This window comes from Rhinatrema bivittatum, chromosome 4, assembly GCF_901001135.1.
Source record: "Rhinatrema bivittatum chromosome 4, aRhiBiv1.1, whole genome shotgun sequence".
Taxonomy (NCBI): domain Eukaryota; kingdom Metazoa; phylum Chordata; class Amphibia; order Gymnophiona; family Rhinatrematidae; genus Rhinatrema; species Rhinatrema bivittatum.
In genome coordinates, this window is record NC_042618.1 from 424,857,137 (window position 1) to 424,873,477 (window position 16,341).

Consider the following 16,341-nt stretch of genomic DNA (forward strand, 5'->3'; position numbering starts at 1 on the left):
GTTTTCAACGGTGGTATCCCCATAAGTCTGTCCTGGGGCTCCTCCAAAGGAAACTAGGCCTTAAGCCTAGGAGTAGAGTGTAACATTTACTCCCTCCATGGGAAAATGTGCCTCCCTGGGTTTCTCTACCAGGTGGCCAAAAACATGGCAAGAAGGCAGAAGAATGGGCCCAGACAAAAAGGCTGAGCAAAAGGAGCTCCTGCGCTCTGTGTAGATCTCATCTCTTATACCAGAAGATGTCACTCTATGAAACATCCAGGCTTAGACGTACATGTGCCTCATACAACTCCTACCACTGAAATCAGTGAAGCTCATTGGCTTCTATGGTAGAGGTTAAGTATATGTAGTGGGTCCTTTACTAGTAGACCTCAGAGTCTTAACAGACCCTCTGTGAAGTCAGAATACAGTAGGCGTGGTAGAGGTGTCTGGCACTCCCCAGTGGGAGATGTCAGTTGTTTAATAAAACTCCTGTTTCTTTGTGGTTCAGGGTTCTTCATGAGATGTATCTCTCAATAGAGAGCTGCTAGTAGGGATGGTCTCTCCAAGGGGAGAGGACTGCCTGTCCAGTCTAAGAAGATGGCTCTGGGCCCAGGTCTACAAGTCAAAGGACACATCTCTAGTCCCTATGCCACTAATATTTTCACCCCTTAACTTCTACATCATCTGTATGTAGTCCCTGCCCCAACTTCTCCTTGGCAACAGGGGCTGATGTGGGAGACCATGCGCTACTGCTACACCCATGCTCCTGGGTCTTTCCTTCCCACACAGTGAGGAAGGATAAGCCTTTTAAGGCCCTAAAGGGTTCTACAAAAGTCCAGCAGGAAAGGTTCACAGCAGCACTGTAAATGGAGGATTGCTGCTCCTAAGGCAGGGGTGGGGAACTCCAGTCCTCGAGTGCCACAAACAGGCCAGGTTTTCATGATATCCACAAAGAATATGCATGAGATAGATTTGCATGCAATGGAGGCAGTGCATGCAAATCTTTCTTATGCATATTCATTGTAGATATCCTGAAAATCTGGACTGTTTGTGGCACTCGAGGTCTGGAATTCGCAGAGCTGTAGCCAGGCAATTTGGCACCTATGGCCAAATGAAAATCTGTGCCCTCCCCCTTTACACAACACATGACACCATGAGTTGGGAGACTCTGTTCAATGTTTGTACAGCAATGCCCATGGCCACTGCAAAGGTATTAGAGGCTCTAGGAAAACTTTGCAGCCTTGAACCCTCCACCCCATCACACCTGCTTCACACACAATTACAAATAATGCATTTATAATAACAGATTTTACATGAAAAAGGACATTCAAAGCAGAGTCTTCTGAGGTAAAAATATCACAATATGTATAGTTACATGCACTGCTGAGGTGCCAACCAGAAAACCCTGCAAAAAAGCAAGTGATACTTGTAACCTATATGGTATTAGGCCTACTGTAATAAGAACATAAGAACAAAAGAAAATGCCATACTGGGTCAGACCAAGGGTCCATCAAGCCCAGCATCCTGTTTCCAACAGTGGCCAATCCAAGCCATAAGAACCTGGCAAGTACCCAAAAACTAAGTCTATTCCATGTTACAATTGCTAATGGCAGTGGCTATTCTCTACGTGAACTTAATAGCAGGTAATGGACTTCTCCTCCAAGAACTTATCCAATCCTTTTTTAAACACCGCTATACTAACTGCACTAACCACATCCTCTGGCAACAAATTCCAGAGTTTAATTGTGCGTCTTGAGAATGGGCATGACCCTCAGAGAGCCATGAGAAAAAATAATTTTTATATAAAAATAGCACTAACTGCCAGCACTCAAACAGCAACAACCCTACCTATGAAAGTTAATGCTACAAATATTAAAACAGGCCTAAAATAGTAATACACCCCCTATTAGGAAAATAGAACAAGCCAAGCTGCTATAAATCCCTACATAGAAAGTACACAGTAATGGAATAACTCCCTTCAGTCACACATGCAAAACACAGATAGACCCTTAAATACATAATAAAGAGACCATACAGTATAAATAGAAATGTACAGACAAAAACTGATCTGGAAACTGCAACAAGCCAAATTCTGTATGTACTGCAACAATGTAAAAAACAGAAACATTACCATTCCTCATAAAACAAAATTAGTAAAACCATAACAATAAAAAGAATAATTCAAAACAATTAATGATTAGAATAACATTCAATAATTAAAAACTCATAAAAATCTTCCAAATATCAATAAAATATTTCAGAACAGACACATCAAATAACACTCAACAATTAAAATAAGGATTTTAAAAAATTCTCCGTTATCCATACCTTGGAACTTTGATTTCCAGATGCTCTGAAATTGTCATGGATTAGCAGGCAAAGAGTACTGGAGTAGTTGTGCATACTCATGCATCCTCTCATACACACATACTCTGTCTCACTCTCCCATATACATGCTCTCTCCCACACAAATGCACACATGCTCTTTCTCCCATACACAAGCACACATGCTCTCTCCCACACACATGCACACATGCTGTCTCTTACTCTCCCACACATGCACACATGCTCCCTCTCTCCCACACATATGCACACATGCTCTTTCACTTTCCCACATACATGCTCTCTCCCACACACATGCACACATGCTCTCTCACTTTCCCACATACTGCTCTCTCTCACACACATGTGCACATGCTCTCTCACTTTCCCACACATACTCTCACTGTTCCACATACAAGCACACATGCTCTCTAACTCTCTCTCACACAAGCACACATTCTCTCTCTCACCTTCCCACTCTCTTGCACACATGCTCTCTCTCAGCTACTTCTTCCTTGACATAGTAGGCAGCAACAATCTCCTTCTTCAGCCCCCATGGCCAAGGGAACAACTTCATGCCATGGGGTATTGGACTACTTCCGGCAGGGCGTGCTCCCCTCCTCCTCCTCAGCAGCCTGGCCCCAACGAAAAGCAGTGCGGCCCCACTAGAATCAGCAGTGTTGCTGGCGGGGTTGTGCTGCTTTTCCATTTACTAAGTCCGCGCCGACCACGCCATCAATCAGGGCAGAGCTGCTTTTCTTTTGCTGAGGACCCGATGGCAGCTGGCTGTACTGCTCTTGTTGGCGCATTTTGGTAGCGGCACCTATGGCTGTGGCCATAATGGCCACAGGCATGCTGCGGCTCTGGGAGTTCACTTTCTCTGTCCTAAGGGCACACAACTAATTTATATCTTCAGGGTCTAACCCTTCCATCCCATGCTGACTCTTAATCCCTGGGGGGGGGGGGGGGTGGAATTATTTTATGGGGGGAGGGGATGTTCTTGCTTCTGGCCCAGACAATGAGAAAAGGTCGCCAGTGTGTGTGTAGTCAAGTGGTGCTTCCCATGAGGCGAGAGACTGTAATAAGCAGACAGGTCCAGGTCTGGGTGTAAAATAATAGTTTACTGATTGGTAATAAGAAATTAAAGTCCATTATCCAGAAATGTGAGAGTACACCTGACTGATGGTACATTACTCTTACTCCGCTGTAGGTAGGTGTCCTGAATCCAGACCCCTGGGTAGAAGCCATGGTGATTTTAAATGAGCATAACTCTCCCAGTGGCTGTGCAGGAATCCTAATGGAGGTGTCCCCAGCTTTACTGAAAAATTGTGTCTTTAGACATCTTCATAATGGACACCCAGCTGGTCCAGGTCCCAGGGGTGGAAATCCGGATGGGATCTCCAGTTCCTGTCCTCAGTGGTTCTTTCATCCTGAATTTACTGATATTTCTAGGGAACTTTCCTTGGGGGAAAATCAGTGGCATCAGGCACATTCTCAGCTCTGCAATCCCAGTGGGGAAGGGGGATCCAAAACCCATCCCTATCTTCTGCCCTCACCTTCTCTCACAGCAGGATCCATCACTGGTGCCTGCCCACCAAGGGTTTAAAGTGGGCTCACAGGACTTTGGTCCTATAGTGAGAGCCCTTTTGCCTTAAAAATCTCTCTCTCCGCAAATTAGAAGGAACCTCTGGCAGGGAGTGCACGGTGAGACGACACTTCTAAATGAAACTCCTTTTGAATGAAACTGAGAAGACTCGTCAGAGTGTAAAACTGAAACATCCTTACTCTTCCCTTGCTTCCTCAAACTGAACCCCAGATATCTTAAAATGGCTGGGCTAAATAGTGTTCAGGCATCCAATCCAAATCCTCCAGGTGGGAGGGACTGAGGGGTATGGATGGTTCCTTACTAGAGTGTAATACTACAGGGACAGTGACATCTGGTGGCCAGACTGGGAGGGTCTGCCACACAAGCTTTACCTTAATATCAAAACTACTTGCCTGATGAAATTACAATAAAATTTGCTAAAATGCATACCAACCTCTGATAAAGCAGTACCTGCTGCTATGTGAATGGGGGGTGTCCTGTCTCTTCTTGGATAGAATTTGGTAAGAAGCAGTTCGGATAGATCCACTGAATTCCCTCCAGGATCAAAGTATCTGGATGGTTTCTCTGTCACATGTCACATACGAGGATTCCCTGATGACAGCTGCATGAGAACATAGAACAGAGATCATTTGTGTGATGTCCAATTATGTGCTTTTATAGGATTTTTTCTTGGTGGTGGGGGGAGTGAAAACTGCTAACTGTAGTCGAGCTCAGTATCAAAACCTTGGGGGGGAGGGAAGAAGAGGACTTACGGGTCCTGAATCTTTTAGGTACTTCTTAACAACTTTGAAGATTGTCCTTTGTGTGCTCTGAACATGGTGGTTGCACTAAACTACCTCCTGAGACACTTTACAGATGTTAATGGTTAATTATGACTTCAGATTTGGGGAGATTCTAATTGACTTTTTGAATCAGGGATTTAATTTGGTTAAATTTTTGGGTTCAGTCAAAAACTTTTTACCTGCTGGAAATGAATTCATTAAACATACATAGAAACATAAAAATGATGGCAGAAAAAGACCAATCGGCCCATCTAGTCTGCCCAGCAAGCTCCCACACTTATTTTCCCATCCTTATCTGTTTCATCAACCACCAAGTTAAGGGCCCTTGTTTTAACTGTTTGTTTCAAATTTCCTGCCATCCCCTGTCATTGATGCAGAGAGTAATGTTGGGGTTGCATCAAAGGTGAGCATAAGGCTTAATGGTTGAGGGTAGAAACCGCCGCATCAAGCAAGTTACCCCGATGCTTGTTTACCCAGACTGCACAGATCGATGCCTTGTTGGATGTTGTCTGAATGTAAATCCTGTTTTTCACATTTCCCCCTACTGTTGAAGCAAAGAGCAGTGCTATATATGTATTCGAAGTGATGTATCAGGCTTAATTGGTTTAGTGTAGTAACCACAGCAATAAGCAAGCTATCCCCATGCTTATTTGTTAACCCAGATTGTGAAGTTCAGTCCTTGTTGATTGTTGTCTGAATGCAAAATCCTCTTTTCCACATTTCCCCCTGCCGTTGAAGCAGAGAGCAACGCTGTATATGTATTCATGTAAAAGCATTAAAGCAGGTAAGTATTTTTGATATCTTCCTCTGGTTCATTGCAGTTACTTCCCTGGGGCTGGCTGGGTGGCTCAGTGGCAGTGCTTTTGCACTACCATTGTAATGGAATTACTTCTGACTACTCTGGCTGAGGAGGTAGTGGATTCCGAATTCTCACCCAGACACAGACTAGTTTGAAGGCCACAGGCAACCTCTCATATTTACTGTTTTGCACTGTGAAATGCTTGTGAACAGGTAAGACTGAGAACTGTAGAGCCAGGGCTGGCAGAAGCACTAGGCGAGCTAGGCCTGGGCCTAGAGCGCTGACCATTATGGGGTGCCACCGCCAATCGCGAGCCAGGGTGAGGCGGCCGCTTCAGGCGGCAGAATTTTGAAGCAGCAAAAAGTGCCCCTTCAAAATTCTGCCCAGCCCCTGCCTCACCCTGCCTTCCCCCCATTGCGCCCATCGTGCTGATCATCCATAAGAACATAAGAACATGCCATACTGGATCAGACCAAGGGTCCATCAAGCCCAGCATCCTGTCTCCAACAGTGGCCAATCCAGGCCATAAGAACCTGGCAAGTACCCAAAAACTAAGTCTATTCCATGTAACCATTGCTAGTAATAGTGGTGGTTATTATCTAAGTCAACTTAATTAATAGCAGGTAATGGACTTCTCCTCCAAGAACTTATCCAATCCTTTTTTAAACACAGCTATACTAACTGCACTAACCACATCCTCTGGCAACAAATTCCAACATGCCCCTACCATGTGACACGGGCTGGCCAATGCCACCAGTCGGCCAATGCCACATGGTAAGGGCTAAATGCTACTGATGCCATTTTGGTTAGCGGCAGCCGACGTCCAGGAGTGGCAGATTGCTCTCAGGACCCCCTCCCCACTGGACTACCATGGGTTTTCGTGAGTCTTGGGGGGGGGATCTGGAGGGTGGAAGGGTTTATTTTATTTAAATTTGGGGGGGGGCAGCACAGGGGGTGGGAGCATGGCGGCATGTGGTCCTTGCCCCTGGAGTTAGGAGTCGGGGCTGTGACCAGGGGCAGGGTGGGGGCGGGGCAAGGTCAGAAGGTGCCTAGGGCGCCTAATCCTCTTGCACCGGCCCTGTGTAGAGCCAGTAGTTCCCAGATGGGAAAGTAAGTAACTGATACTAAAGTCTGAGAGAGTGTTCTTGAAACTGGTAAGAGTAGGCAGCCAGGGAAGAGACATTGCTTCTCTCCCAAGCATTTGCTAGTGTTCAGTATATAAGAAGAAATAACAGCTAGAGAGAGAGGGAGAGAGTGTTTCCTGGATGTGACAGCATAGACTCATCCCTTGGAAAAATGTAAGCTTTATAAATACTGTATATAGTAACTGTTATTAGCTGCAACTAACTTTTCTGTATTATTTGATTTTATTTATTTTCTGTTCTATTATTTTATTGCTCAAAGAAACCTACTTTGCTAAATACCTGAAACCGTGATGTACTGAGTCAGAGCGTGCATGTGACTATTTGTGTGAGGAATAAACTCCTAGATTCAAGCCCCCAGGTATAATCCCAGTAATTGTGTGTGTTCATATTGGGTAACCCCCGAGGCAGACCTGTGTGCATGCCCCTCAGGTAACTCCCAGTGTAGCCCTCAGTGAGATAGGGCCCCTGGTAAGAGCCCCCGGGAAGAATGCCAGTGTGAATGGTCTGAGCCCAGAACAACCTTTCAGAGGACATGGGATCGAATCCTGGCTCAGGTCTATCACTCTATAGGCCAGGCAGGGCTGGGAATGACATAGAGGGAGGAATTCTCAGTCATTGCACAACAGCAATACCTAGTTGCTGTATTTAGGGCCTAGGATTGCAAAGTTCCGGAAAGAGTCCTAGTGTGTGGCTCCCAGCTGAGGATTGTCACGGTGATGACTGGGCTATGAGAGTTGGGAGAGCATATAAAATAGGAGGAAAATCCCTGGGTAGTTGTGAATGAAGGATAGTGGTGGTTGGTGACTCAATTCTGAGGAGCAACAAAACATCCTCCTGCCCACAAAACATGTCCTAGGAGGTAAGCTGTCTATCGGGTGCCAAGACATATATGAAGAGTTTGCCAAGTATCAAGTCTACTGACTACTATCCGATGCTGTGCATCCATGTTAGCATGAATGATACTGCTAGATACCGCACAAGAACGTATCAAATGTAACTTCATGGCTCTGAGAGAGAGGGTAAAGCAGATAGGTGCACAGGCGGTATTCTCCTGGGTCCTCCAAGTCAAGGATAAAGGCCCATGCATGGTGTTAAGAGCATTTTGGCTTCCTGTATCATGGAATGATGTTCCAAAGACTGATGAGCAGAGATGGGGGTCCATCTGTCAATGAAGTAGTGCAGCATCTTCCAAAACAGACTGGCAAACCTACTGAGGAGGGCTTTAATCTAGGATCCTCAAGGATGGGTGGACAAAGCCCAAAAGTAAGTAAAAGTACTCAGGTAAGTCCATTTTTAAACACAAAAATAGGAAGAAAGGGCATCTAGAAAGCTATGTACACTGATGCTCATAGTATGGGAACTACAATCCCAGAGCTAGAGGCAGCTGTGGAAGAGGCTGACTTGGATATAGTGGCAGTCAGAGAGACATGGTACACAGAGAATGATTACTGGGATACAGTTATACCAAGCTATAATCTATTCAGAAAGAACATGGTGGGGGAAAAGGAAGGAAGAGTGGTGCTATATATGAAAAAATAAAGTTTAAGAGGTAAGGAAAAGGCACTATGAATTAATTTGGAAAATCAGATTATACTGGTGTGATATACAGACCTCGGCAGGCAGAAGAAATAGAAATTGAATTGAAGACATTCACAAAATTGCTATGAAAGGAGAGGTGCCACTACTAGGTGATTCGATCTGTCAGATACTGACTGGAACATCCTGGCTGCAGTATCTTCTAGAAGCAGGGAGATCCTGGATGACCTGAAGGAAGAACTCATCTGGCAACAAAACGGATATGTGCGGGGTCGACGCTGGACGTGACGTTTACAACGGGGACAGTGTTTCTAATGTTATAGTGAGAGATCACTTGGGATCCAGTGGTCACAGGATGGTGTGATTCAGTATTAGAACACAGGCAGTGGTGGTTCATTCAAAGGCAAGGGTCCTGGACTTCAAAAAACTGACTTTGTTAAAATACTTCAAGGGGGAAATACTTCAAGGAGTCAGTGATCTAGGCCCCTGAGTGATCCAGGCCCCTAACCACCTATCGAAGCTAGGGGAAAGTGCTGTGGGCCCTCGGGCACTGTCTTATTGCACAAATGGTCAGTCTGCCCCTGGCTGGATGGGAAAATCTAGGGGAAGTAGACAAGCAGTGGGCAAAACTAAAAGGATATATTGTAAGGGCAACTAACCTTTTTGTTAAGAAAGTAAATAATGGAAAGAGTTAAAAGAGGCCGCTGTGATTTTCTAAAGAAGTGGCTGAAAAGATAAGAGAATAAAGGTTAGCATTCATGAACTACAAGAGGTCACAGAAGGTGGAAGACAAGCGACAATATCTGGCAAAGCTGCGAGAAGCTGGGAAAGTAGTCAGGAACTGAAAGCACAAATGGAATTAAAAATAGCAAATATGGTAACTTTTTTTAGATACATTAATGACAGGAAGAAATGCAAACATGGGATTATAAAATACAGAAGAGTGTGGTTTGGGGGAGGGGATAAATGTAAATGCTGATGAGGAGAAAGCAGAATTGCTTAGCAAAGATTTCTGTTCAGAGGAAGGGCTTGGAATAGGGGCCACAGAAAACTGCCACAAATAGGAAAGGAAGGGAGTTAGAACTCAATCAATTTTTATAAGCCTGTGTTCACAAGGAACTAACAAAAATAAAATAGATAAAGCAATGGGGCCAGATGGTATATTTCTGTAAACCTTGTTAGGGGCACATATAATAAGAACCAGGCGCTGAGAGTAAAACGTGCAAATACCGCATTACACTATCTACCACCGAGACAAATGTAGTCCAGTACTATCAATAGGTAGAGGTTAAGTATAGATTATGTCAAGGTTAAAAGTTGAAAATAGTGGCATATGGACCAGAATTGGGACGTGGCCCACATGTGCAAGGGGGCAAGGAAGGTCAATATTATCTGCCCATTTGCCAGAGGGAAAACCTGATGTCACCACAGTCATACCATCTCTCTATGGGACTGGCATGATAGTTTAGTGGCAGCTCCGCACCACCATGCCAGAGATCCAGATTCCATTCCCAGGGATGGCTTCTGCTCCATGGTCCAGGTGAGCGAGAGAGTCCCAGCCATTGCTCAACCATGAATTCTATTGGCCAGAATCAGGGCACAAATTCAATGAGTAGCTGCAAATGAAGGCTCATGGCACTGTCACTGCAGCAGGGACCCCTTTTAATTGTGCTGGAAGCTCCAAAAATAGATGAATAAAGGACAATTTTCTCACCTTCTGCCAGAGAGTAGCACTGATATTTTAAAGGTGAAAATGATCTCAGCATGGTCTCAAGAGTAGGACTGGATTTATCAAGCTTGATATCTCACCATGTGCCAGCCAGGGAGTCAAAAAGAGTATTGTCTGATCCGGCTCCATCATACCATAGTGTACAAAATAAACAGCATCAAACAAGCAGCACTACAAACACTTCCTAAACCCAATACTAAGGCTGAAATTATAGTGTGCAAAGAGTTCGGCACTTCTGAATTGTGCCACTTCCTAATCCACATCTCAGCTTGAAAAGGAAAGATATGTCTGCGCATCTCCACGAAGAAAGTTCTAAATCCAGTCTGCTGCAATGACCTTTCTTATGTGAGCTGTAGGCCTCACTGTGCCATCTAGACTAGAGCACAGAAAAGATCGGCACCAGCAGACTCCCAAAGTTGGACCCTGCAGAGCTGGGGATGCCATGTGCGGGGCAGCCTTCCTGCCTTTGCTGTCCTTACAGTGTCCCGTGCATCAATGGTGGACATTGCAACTCTTTCAAAGGCCCACTGACCAGTGGTCTCACTACAGTCCAAGAAAATATTCATAGAGGAAAACAACACAGGACTGTGCTTCAGAGCCAGTTCTCCGCATACTAGAATTCAGTCCGTCAGGAAACAATCGAGGTATCCCTTAGCCCTCCTAAAAATCATGGGGCGGGATGGAAACAGGTGGAGATCTGTCCCCCAAAGCAGCTCTGAGCAGAGACAAAGACGGATGAGAACACTGGAGGCTCAGCCAACCAGAAGAATTGGAGTAAGTAAGGGGCATGACAGCTATTCCTCTTCATTGCTTACAGAATGGTACTGGGAACTGTAAAATTTGCATAGTAATTATGCAGTAGAAATTGAGCACAAGCTTACTAAATAAATATTCATTATTGGTGCAGTGTTAAGCTAATTAGCAAATAAGCAGAATTAATCACTTCTGCCATAGCAAGAGTCAGTATTACCAATCTGCATCCATGCCATGAGAGATTGTGGCTTTGCCCTAGTTTATAATGCCCATTCGCCTGCTGTACACCTCCGATCTCTCAGCTCTTCAGACTGGTTATTTATTTCAGTAAGCTGGTTAAAAGGGCACACGTTCTTCCACAACGTGCGGACTTTTAACCTCATGTAGGGGGAGGCACTGCTGAGGGAGCGATTATTTATTTATTTATTTAAAATCTTTTCTATACCATCGTTAAGCGGGTGCCATCACAACAGTTCACAAAAAGGCACAAAAACTATGTTGTATAAAGTGTTTAGAATTCTAACTCTTAAACAGGTGCCATAAAAAATACTGTAACATAATATCATAATAAATACTATTTGGTGAGTGTTATAAGTCATGTCCAGTTTTTCTAACTCAGTTATAAGATTGGTGTTGCTTAACTCTAGTTCTTTGTTGTATAAAATAAAAAGAAGAATTTAGAATGTAGGAGAGGAGACACACTTTAAGAAGAACGGTGTGTGTGTGTGTGTGTGTGGGAGTTTGCCTGACCGCAACTAACAGTTCCCTGGGTTCTACTCTCGATTCTCTTTCTGGTATGCTTGCTTAAATAGCCATGTTTTTAAATTCTTTCTGAATGTTTTGATGTCTCTTTCCAATCTGATTTCTACCGGCATGGTGTTCCATATTATCGGTCCTGCTAGGGATAGGGCCCTGTCCCTTACTTGTGTTAATCTGGCCGTTTTGACTGACGGAATAGTTAGCAGTGCTTTGTTTGCTGACCTTAGATTTCTGTGGGGGGTATGTACGCGGAGGGGAAGGTAAAAAATGCACATTACAGGCCGATGCGATATCGGCTGGCGTAACGCTCTCATAATGCGAGCCCAGCCACCCCTCCTGGGCGCGTGAAGCATTATTTAAATGAGGGGTCGCGCTAAAAAGGATGCACTAGGGATAAATAAATTGTGCGTCTCTAACGCGTCCATGGCATCGGGCGCCCAGGAGAAGTGGCTGTGCGCCAGTTAGAAAAATGGGCATCCGTTTCCCTAACCTGACTGCCAGCCAATTTTTTTTCATGGTGCAGTATTTTGGGCTTTTATGTGGCTTTGTGGGGTTTTATTATAGATGGCTTGGAGCGTGTAAGACTTAATACCAGTCCTGGGGTTGGCATTAAGTTTTCCGTGTTAAAATATGTGCATCGAGTGCAGAGTGATTTTTTTGTATCGGGCAGTAATAATTTGTGCTTGTTTGGATGCCTGTTTTGGACGCGCTAATCCCCTTATTGGATTTGGTGTTAGCCTAGCTCTCCAAAATGCGCGTCCAAGAGCTCGTTAGCCTGTGTGCTAGGCTCAGCGCACGATATAGCATCTTTTAACTCTACGTTTGTCATTTTCCGTGGAAAAAGGACTTGCACAGAAAGGAGATGCTAAAATCCGGAGGCAGAAATTTTTCAGTGAAAGTACATGCATACTTTCTTTTTGAAAACTGATGCAAACCCTGTGAGTGAAAAAAAAACCCCACAAAAAATTAACAGCAGCTACCAAATGAGCCAGGAACTGTCCTCCAGCTAGCAACGTTTGCTGGGCTCACATGACACTTTGTACAGTACTGGTGGTGCATTCAGGCATAGCTGAGGATATTCAATATGTTCAGCAAAATATCTACAACACTGTCAAAGAAATGCTGGAGCCAGGTGTTGCTGTGCAAAAATAACAGGAGGGCACTCTCCTCTGGTCTACTCCATCCTCTCTCTCTCCCTGGTCCCTCTCACCTGCTCTCTCTCCCCTTCCCTGTCTCTGACTCTCCTCCTCCTCCTCACCCACACTTTCTTGTCTCCTCTCCCCTTTTTTTCTGACCTCTTCCCCATTCCTGAAGAAATGCCTGGCTGCCTCCCTCCTTCTTTTCCCAAGCGATTCAGATAGTAAATAAGGTTTAGGTTGTATAATGCCAGGGGTTCTCCTGGGGGGGGCGGGGGGGGGGGCGGGGGGGGCAGGAACACCCCTTTCACACCTATTTATTGGCAGCTGTGATATTCAAGCCTCCACTCAAAGGGTTTATGTCCTACTGGAAGACCATCATTAAGGTGGTCTTCCCCCCTCCCTGCTCCCTTTTCAGTAATTACTCACAATTCAGGCCCAACTTGTTAGATTTCACAGAGGAAACATGGACCCACTTATATAAATAAACAGAAGGCTAGTGGAAGTACTGTTTGTAAAACAAACAAGAATAGTTAATTGTTCATGTTCATTAACTTGAGTTTTTCCAAGGGAAAACAAAAGTTCATAGAGCGGGTGTTTACCAGGCTAAAAAACGAAAGATTTAATGGCAATTAAGATTTAATGCAAAAAAAAAAAAAGTGTTGAGTCATGTACTGGGGGCATAGAATGCCAAGGCAGCAGTGCATGCTGGGAGTTAGGTACTGAGGTGCACCAATCAGATCTTAGGGTGCTCGTATATGATAATCCCAAGGTAGCAAAGCAGTTTGACAAGGCAGTGGTGAGACGCAAAAGTCTTAGTTGTCGTTGCGGAGTGGCAATTGCCCCCCTCCTCCTGTAAAAAAATATGGCTTGCCTCCCCACCACCAACTTTGCTGTTCCAGTTTTAGAAAGCTCTCCCTATCCCGGCATATTGGGTGTCTGACTGGAGTTGAAGGTGGCCAGCCTCCTGGTGACCGCTGGTACAGTTAACTTTCCTTCCAGGTCCTCTTTCTCAATCCCATACCCGGGCCGGCAGCAGGAACAGCGCTTAAGTGCATGTCATCTCCTGTGCATTAAATTTCCTAAACTAAGAGGTTTTTTACCTGTGGAAGATTTTAATACAATTGGGTACATTTTCAGTAAGGTTTCCAAGTGCTAAGGAATGCACAGACTTTTAAGCCAACATTAAAAAAGCTGGGTTTCAAACACAAGCTACCCGCGCACCCTCGTGTTTGAAAATCGGCTTATTATTTATTTATTTAACATTTTTTATATACAGAGGTTCTGGTAACAATGTTACTAATCACTTCGGTTTACATAAAACTTAGAAATGACTTAACACAAGTGTCTTACAGAGAACAAGGAAAATGAGGAACTTGGAAAAAATTGAATTAAATAAATAACATCTTATAAAATATATACAATTTTAAATAGCAGAAATCTTATAAATTGGAAATTAGGATCAATCATGTAACAAGTGGTTGAAAAATTGGCAGGAGGGAAATTGAAATTAATTCAAGGATTATTAAGCAATGTGGGATAAAATTATACACAAAAGTGTGTGTGTGGGAGGCGGATTTATTAATAAACAGATTAGGCAGGTGCAGTGGGCTGCCGCCCTGCCCTGTTATGGCAGTTGTGCATCCCTACCGCTTTCTAAACAGGGCTGACAAAGGTACAAATCCGCCTCTGTGCACATACCCTAACACATCTCAAGTGACAGCATAAGATAGATGTGTTAGCAACATGCCTGCAACGAGCTTACTTCGTTGGAAATTCAGTGGATGCACATAGTTTCCAAAAATGACTCTAAACCCCCCCCCCCCCCCCCCAGAATGCCTCCTTTCTATGTGATATACGGTAAATGCATGTGTACTTTCAAACGATAAAAAATCCGCTTTTTCAGATGTTTCTTTATTTCTTTCTTTAAAGTCATGTCTATCCTGAATTTTCTCAAGAACGCTAAAAACACAACCAACTATCCTTCAGCTAGAGAGAGCTTATCAGCTACAGCTAGTCGTTGCTTTTTTTCAAAGGCAGCCTTAAATAAATAAGTTTTCAGCTGCTTTGTAAAAGCCAGCAAACATGTCATTGTTCTCAAGTGATCAGGCAGGCATTGCATTCCACAAGTACAGACCAGCCACCGAGAAAGTTCTAGCACATGTTTCTGTCAAGTGAGCCAGCCATGAGATGGGACCTCTGAAAGGCTATATTGTGCTGATCACAAAGCCAGGAAAGGTTGCTAGATCTGTAGCATAGTGCAAACCCATACCGAAGAATCTGAGCTCAAACGGCTGTGAATGAATGTCGCCATCTTGTACAGAATCCTCCAGTACTCTGGGGTATTATGTGCCCTAATACCATGGCCAAAATGGAAGAGCAAGATATAGAACAAGCTGCAGTAATCAAGACTAGACAGCACCATTGACAGTAAGACCTTGCTAAAAACAGCATTCAAGTGGTAAAGAGAAATTTCCAGTCTCTGGCACATGGCACAGACTATTGTCTTTTCAGAAGTGCTACCTGTTCATGGAAAGGGAAAAGAGAGGCTAAGCCATATAGATAATTTTAATGCATGGCTCAAAACTTGGTGTAAGGAAGAAAATTTTGGATATATTGGAGGCTGGGGCCATGTATGGAACAGTAAAAGGCTCTATGGCAAAGATCTGTCTGCCAAACCTTATGTATATATAGTGTTAAGCCATAAGTCTTATTTTCCAAATATAATGTACAGTATTAATACATATTATTACTAAACCTCAATTTTACACATTACATAACAGCATTTTATATTTCTCATTTTTATTAATTTATACAATCTCATAAACACATGTGCAAATTACAAAAATTCATACAATAAATTTTCATATCAATTCCTATACATCTTTATATCATGGACATGCCAGAAATACTCAAAAGCATTATCCTAAAACATACCCCCCACACACTCTTTCACACTCATGCCTCATACAATCCCCATCCCATCTAAAAACCTAAAATGCACACTTTTAACAATCCCAGGATAGCCACTCTATAGCATATCCCTTTACCCCTATATCTCCACATTTACTGATTCATCTCATATTCCCACACTTCTCTTTAATCACTCTGTTCTAATACTTCCTCATTGAGAACCCTTTTAACAATATTATTCTCTTGAATTAAATGTTTCCAATGATCCCACACTGGATCCTTCCAATATGCCCTACAAGGTTCCTTGTTTCACATGAGCTTCTCCAGGGGATAACTTGCACCAAGATCATTTATGAGTCGACATCTCCATACTCCCAGTGTACCTCAACACACAAAACAATGTTAAAAACATATAAAAACACAACAAGAGAAAAATCTTACACTCCCCACCTCACTATCTCTTAACTCACTTCCTCCAGTATTATCAATTTCTGTTCATGTCCACTTCCGTTGCTTCTATTCTACCTATAACAAAAAACAACCCCATTAAGAATATTATTGTAATATACAATACTGCCCAATACAACCGTCACATATGTCTACTCATTATTTCATAAAGTTCTAACCTTCAAATTCCAGCACTGTTCTTAAATTAACCTCAAATGGTAAGTCAAAACACCCGTCTCTATTCCGGATTCACATGTACCTATTCAAACAAAAGGTACACACATAAATCATCACAAACCATACAATTCTCTTCCAGCTACCTCAAGTTGACATAAATTAAACTATATCTCCAATCTTACCTTCAAAAGCAAAACCTCAATTCTACAACTATTTCCAAACCGCCCGATTTTGACTGCAGCACGTCTTTCACATTTG

At 43.5% G+C, this 16,341-nt stretch overlaps 2 long non-coding RNA genes across 2 annotated transcripts in view; both read right to left on the reverse strand.

Moving 5' to 3' along the window:
* LOC115089557 overlaps window positions 1-16,341 on the reverse strand; it is a 79,648-nt gene that overhangs the window by 24,712 nt on the left and 38,595 nt on the right. The window lies entirely within an intron of this gene.
* Window positions 15,749-16,140, reverse strand: LOC115089558. The gene is made up of 3 exons (XR_003856164.1): window positions 16,086-16,140; window positions 15,930-15,984; window positions 15,749-15,842 (listed from the first exon to the last, which is right to left on the reverse strand). It is a non-coding gene; the product is annotated as an uncharacterized LOC115089558 (long non-coding RNA).